Below are 6,000 nucleotides of genomic sequence, written 5' to 3'. Positions count from 1 at the left end.
TTTATATACATACATACATACATATATGTAAATATAGGGCTTTGGGGGAGAAAGACCCAATCTTCTTGGGGGGGGGGTGATCAGGAAAGACCTGTAGTGCAGGAGACAATGCTTGAGCTGAACACTGAAGGAGGAGATTTAGGAGACAGAGTTGAGTAGGGAATGCATTTCAGGTATGGAAGAGGAATGGGAGACTCTGCCCTAGGATCTCTTCTCTCTAGTTTCTCTTTTGGTGAGCTGATCAATAATTAATGAATTCAATTTTTTCTTAGATATTAATATTCAGCTCTAATCTCTTTTTTACAACATCATTCATGTTGTATAGTTCCACCTGGATACCTCATAAGCATCTCAAAATCATGGATATCCAAAATAGAACTCATTATCTTTCTCTATACCAAAGCCAACCCTTTTGCTAAAGTTTCCTATTGTTTTTTTATTCCCTGTGCCTAGCATAGTGTCCTGCACTTAGCAGGTACTTAGTACATATTGGATTGGGACTTTCCCTCTTGTACATTTAGATTGCATTAAATTTCTTGTGCAATGCTATTAGTTAGAGGAATAAAAAAACAAACCAACTTGTACCTATTAAAGTTTCACCAGTCATACCCACACTTAGCAATGCCTGAATATGGATATAGCTGATATAATATGATATGTAACTGATATGTGGCAGTGATTATCTATAGTATCACTACTTAAACATCCATCTCTTCTCTATATTAGTCTTTCAATTTTCTCACCTATAGCTAGGTTTTTTTTTTGGTATTGATATTAACTAATTTTCACTTTTTGTATTTTTAGCTAGGAAGACCTGGGTTCAAGTTCTGTCTTTCACACATATTGACCTATGTGAGCCTAGCTATGTCACAATCTATCAATGCAACTCTCTAAGATTATATATATATATATATATATATATATATATATATATATATATATATTACAGAAAAGGTCCTGAGTTGCATGGCTGGAGTTTTCCCAAGCAGGAGTTTCTCATACTAATGAAATCACTGGTCTAGTCCTTGATATTGATACTTTCAATATAAGGCTGTGAAACTTTGCTAATTTCCCTTGTTGTTTAACTTTTGGAGATTATATTCCTTCTGTTCTATTTTTCAGGCAGTGGGAAGTCATATGTGCATACTGGAACCAAAATAATATTTCTTGGTTTTGGTTTTTTATTGTAATTAGAAAATTTATGTATGCAGACATGGGTGACACATTGTACAAAGACTGGAGGCCTGGAGATGGAATATCATGCACAGAGAACATCAAATAAGTCAATTTGGCTGAAATGTAAAGTGCATGAAGAAAGTAATTATTGCATAATAAACCTGGAACAGTTGTGAAGGCCATGAAAGGTCAAACAGAAGAGCTTTAATTTTATTGTAGTGGAAAGTGGGGACCAAAGGAGTTTCTTGAATAGAAGAGCATCATGGTCAGATTTGTGTTTGAATATCACTTTAGCAGTTGTGTGGCAGATGGATTGGAGAGGAAAGGAACTGGAGGCAAGAGCCCAACTAGGTTATTAAAATTGACTAGGTGAGAAGTGATAAGGACCTGAGATAGAGTGGTGGCCATATGAGTAGAAAAAAGGGGATGGATGCTAAAGATGTCATGGAAGGCAAATTACTAAGATTTGGGAATTGAATAGATTTGATGAGTGAGGGAGAGTAAGGAGTCAGAGAAGATTCTGAGTTTGGAGAATTACTGGAAAGATAATGATGCCTTTGAAATAAACATGGGAATTAGGAAGGTGAATAGTTTTGGGGGGGAAAGAGAATGAGTACTATTTTGGATATGTTAAATCTGAGATTTCTGGGGAACCCCCAATGGAAATGTTCTTTAGGCAGTTGATGTGGGAGATGATTTCAAGATAGACTAAATCTATACACACACACTAGGGAGTTTCTATCTATCCGCTCCCTTTCTCCCTCTCTTTCACAGAGATTGAGATGAGAGAAGGAGAATAGTAAGAATTGAACCTTAGGGTTGGTGATCCGGACCAGAATATTGATCCAACAGAAGAACTTGAGAAGGAAAGTCCAGAAAAGTTGGGGAAGAATCAAGAGACTATAAGGGTCACAAAAACATGGAAAAGAGAGCTCCATCAACATTGTGAAATGCAGCAGAATCTTGAGGACTAAAAAAAGCCATTGAATTTGGTAATTGAGATCACTGGTTACTTTGAAAGTTTAAGGGTTGGTTAGAAGAAAGTCATGGGATTTGTAACTAGAAAGGATAATAGGGACTAATAATACTGAATTAATATCATGTTTATATAATACTTTAAAGTTTGCAAAAAACATTTTATATACATATTATTTGATCTTTACAGCAACTCTATGAAGTTAGTGCTATTAATTCCCCCATTTTACAGTCAAGAAAATTGTGACTCAGTTACTTGCCCAGGGTCACATTAACTGAAATGAATTTGAACTCGGGTTTTCCTCCTTACTCCGACTTGAGTTCCTAGATCCGACTCCATAGCACCATCTAGCAGCCTATCTAGTATGGAACAGGGCTGAGATTCAAACATGTCTCTTGTTTGTTTTACAAGTATTAATACATCCCAGCTTGAAGCGTCTGTGTGCATCTCTAAGTGCTTAATAAATGTCTGTTAACTGATGCTGCTTCTACAAGAGGAGCCTATTTCGATGTTTGTCAGGAAGCACTGTTCGATTGTTGCTATTTTGCAATGAACAGCCTCTAACCACTGGGGATGGCAGAAGCTACCTTCATTATTTTCCAGCCAATTTTCCAGGGTTTCACAGTCCCTCCCTCTCCCCTTCCCCCATCCGCGCCTACACTCCGGTGCAGATCTGGAGGTGGCTAAACGATATGAAGAGCTCTTTGCACCCTGGCAGGAAAATACATGTGGTTGCTTGTATCCCTGGCACAAAGTACCCTTTGCTCCCCTTACTGCCAAGATGTCTAGGGTGGGGAAACGCAAGGGAGAGGCCGCTGGCACAAGATGGCACTGTGTGGAAGTGAAAGCAACAGGACCAGAAGTAAGAAACAAGTGGGAGGGAAAAGAAAGGGAGGAAGTTTCCCCTGTAGTCGCAGCTGGATCTCCTCCTGTGCCAGGTGACGCCCAGCGCCACCCCAGCCTGCTCGACGCCTTGCTTTTCCTCTCTCTGCTGCAGGGAGAGGATGGAAACACAACTAGAGGGGAACAAATGAATGCCTACCACACCATAGCTCTATACCAGGCCCAATTTCCTCCTTCCCCCTCCTTTTAACGTTCTTGAGGCCAACTTGAGGTGGTTGGAAACTACGCTTCCTTCTAGCTCTCCCCTCCCCCAGCTTCTAAGGCCAGAACTAGCTGCTCTTACTCCTTCTCTTTCCCAACGTGCGGGCCAGGGAATCCCGGTTTGCTTTTCTCGGCTCTCTCTGGGTTGGTCTGTCTGTTTGTCTGACTGACACACGTCCAGCATCCGGCTGCTCTTCTACCTTCTCTCTCTCTCGCTTCCCCTAACTCTGCTTCCCCAATCCTTCCCTTGTTCGCGAGGTCCTCCTTTTCTACCCCGGAACCCCATTTGCCCACACCCTCCTTTCCCTCCCGCCGACTTCTCCCAGCCACCTAGTTAGCGCGAGGCCGAACTCCAGAGCGCAGGCGAACTCGCCCATTAGCTGTCCTTCGACGCGCACGCGCGGGCTCTTGCGGGAACGAGCCCGGCCGAGGTGGGAGGGAGGTGGGGGAGGCACGCGCGCGTCCGCTCGCTCACAGCCTCTCTTTCGCTTCTCTCTCTATCGGCCCTCGCTCCTGGAAGCGGAGGCAGGAGTTCTTAGCGCGGCGCTGGAGAAGCTTGGGGGAGAGGAGGACGAGGAGGAAGAGGAAGAGTCTGAGGAGGGGTGGAGGTGACGACGGCGATGGGCTCCCTTTTTCCTGCTGCGCTCGCCTGAGAGGGAGCTCGAAAGGACATAGCCTGCGCTGTGGAGAGGGAGCGTGGAGCGGACTGGGAGCGGCCTCGGCTGAGGGCGCCCGCCTGGACCCTTAGGCGCCGGGCTCGGGAGACGCGTCTGGCCCTTCCTCCCTCCCCCTCCCCCCCCCCCCCCGCCTCCTCCTCTCTAGCTCTAGGTTTGGCCAGCCTGGGAACGGGGACACGAACTGGGACAGGCCTGGGGGGTTTGGGGGTGTGGACGGAGCCAGACTTGTAGCTGCTGTCCCTGGAGCGGGACAGAACCTGGGGATGTGACGGGCCATCAGAGAGAGATAGAGGTGGACCCCATCACAGCTGTCCCAACCGCAGGACCCCCCTCTGCCAAACCCCCTAGGAGGGGAGGGGTCGGCCAGCCCCTCCCCTCCCTCCGCTCCTCTCCCCTAGGTCCTTCCTGTCCTACCTCCCTTTCTCGAGGCGGAGGACCGAGTGACAGGCGGACCCACGGAAACAGGCAGCCAGCTGGAGACTGCGGGTGAGTAAGCGGCCTCCCACCGGGGAACCGTACACCCTTGCTTGGCCACCCCTTCCCCCACCCTGTAAGGTTTTATTGACCCCATCCTGGGGCTGATTTCCCAGTGACAGAGTAGGGGAAGAATTTTTTCTCTGTGTTCCCCACCTTGTTATCTTTGTGACAACAGTTAACTTCTGACCTCCAAGGGGTGGGGGGTTGGAATAAAACCTCTTTACCCAGATGAAAACCTAGGGTATTCTTTCTTTCTTTCTTTAACTTATTGCATCCCTATTTGCATTCTGCCTCTGACTCCCTTACCTGCTTTTTTCTTTTCGTTTTTTGGGGGAAGGGGGTAAGAGACGTTATTATTTTAAAATATAGAAACAGTTGGGAAATTGTCAGTTGTCATACCTAGTGTTTTTCTGTAGTAACTGTTGCTTCTTTGTTTAGGATACAGAAGTAGAAAGAAAGAGATGTGAACTGTTTCTCTTGGGCAGAGGAGGCCCTTCCCTCTTTTTTTTAACCCAAGACGGTATGTATAAACTTAACTATGGGTATCCTTTGAATTTACAGCAAATGTTTAAAATGTAGACAGAGATAGTTGTGTCTGAAGGTAGTAGAAGCAACAGTTGCCTTCTAAGCAGAGTGTGTAAATATGCTCTTGCTCTGAGCTTTGGAAAATTATTTTGTTTAGACTTTCCAGCCCTTTTGAAACATTTACTGCTGGTTTTTACAAGTATAGATTTAGAGAGAAAATGAATGCTTTCACCTATCTTTCCCTCCCAAGCTTCATAAATTTGCAGGGTTATCTTGCAGAGTGGAATGTTTTCAAGAAAGGAAAGATAGTTATTTGCAAACATGTTCATCTTGCTGCTATTGAGGTTTCTAGTACCATGTTAGAAGGCTTTTTGATGGTTTTGTCACCATTTTGTTTGTTTGTTTTTTAACAGGGATTTTTTTACACTTTGGTTCTTTCTCTTCTCCTATGCTAGCTGGTTACTAAACTGTCAGTCTCCTAAGCATCATTTATTTTTTGTTTGGGAGCGTGAGCTTTGTAGGGGAGGTAGAATGTGGAAAAAGGAAGTTGGAGTGAGCAGGTAAAAGCCATTAATGAGGATCACTTTTGTTTTTATAATTGTTTTTATAGACAAGTTGATTGTTCAGTCAACAAGTTTTCTGATGTGACACCTTTCATATTTTGTATTTTGAATAATCCACTTTTCTTCTAGTTCCACCTCTAAAATGTAAACTTGGTTGTACAGTGGCTTTGGCGAAGTCATATTGGAGAGCTTCAGTTAGTAGACCTACTTAAAATTAGAAAAGTTTGTTCAGCTTTCTCAGTTCATTATATGCATTTGTCTTTATAGTCAAACAGAATGTCTTTTTGTAGGATTGTAGGATCATCCACTGTTATGATGATACGCAGTTTTGGGGAAAATAGATCAGATTATAATTGCTTAATTCTCTTAGTTTATTTCAGTTGTATTTCCCCTGGTGATGTTGAAGGATGGGCTGTGCATAAAAGGAGATGTAAAAGAGACTCAGTGGGGGTAACTAGGTGGCACAGTGGATAGAGCATCAGGTTTGGAGTCTAGAGGAGCT

The 6,000-nt window shown here is 43.9% G+C and overlaps 1 protein-coding gene across 6 annotated transcripts in view; it reads left to right on the top strand.

The window, feature by feature from the left end:
• The first annotated feature begins 2,813 nt into the window (after positions 1 to 2,813).
• Positions 2,814 to 6,000, top strand: part of JAK2 (Janus kinase 2) — a 125,604-nt gene continuing 122,417 nt past the window's right edge. For 3 of the 6 annotated variants that reach the window (XM_056805451.1, XM_056805453.1, XM_056805450.1), the window contains exons 1-2: positions 3,100 to 4,419; positions 4,849 to 4,930. The gene's annotated coding sequence lies outside the window, so the exon portion shown is untranslated. Of the gene's footprint in view, positions 4,420 to 4,848; positions 4,931 to 6,000 lie in introns of all 6 variants that reach the window. The other 3 variants (XM_056805449.1, XM_007499538.2, XM_056805448.1) reach the window with 3 other exon arrangements.

This window comes from Monodelphis domestica, chromosome 7 (assembly GCF_027887165.1).
Source record: "Monodelphis domestica isolate mMonDom1 chromosome 7, mMonDom1.pri, whole genome shotgun sequence".
NCBI classification, from domain to species: domain Eukaryota; kingdom Metazoa; phylum Chordata; class Mammalia; order Didelphimorphia; family Didelphidae; genus Monodelphis; species Monodelphis domestica.
This window is presented reverse-complemented; position numbering and strand designations above follow the sequence as displayed.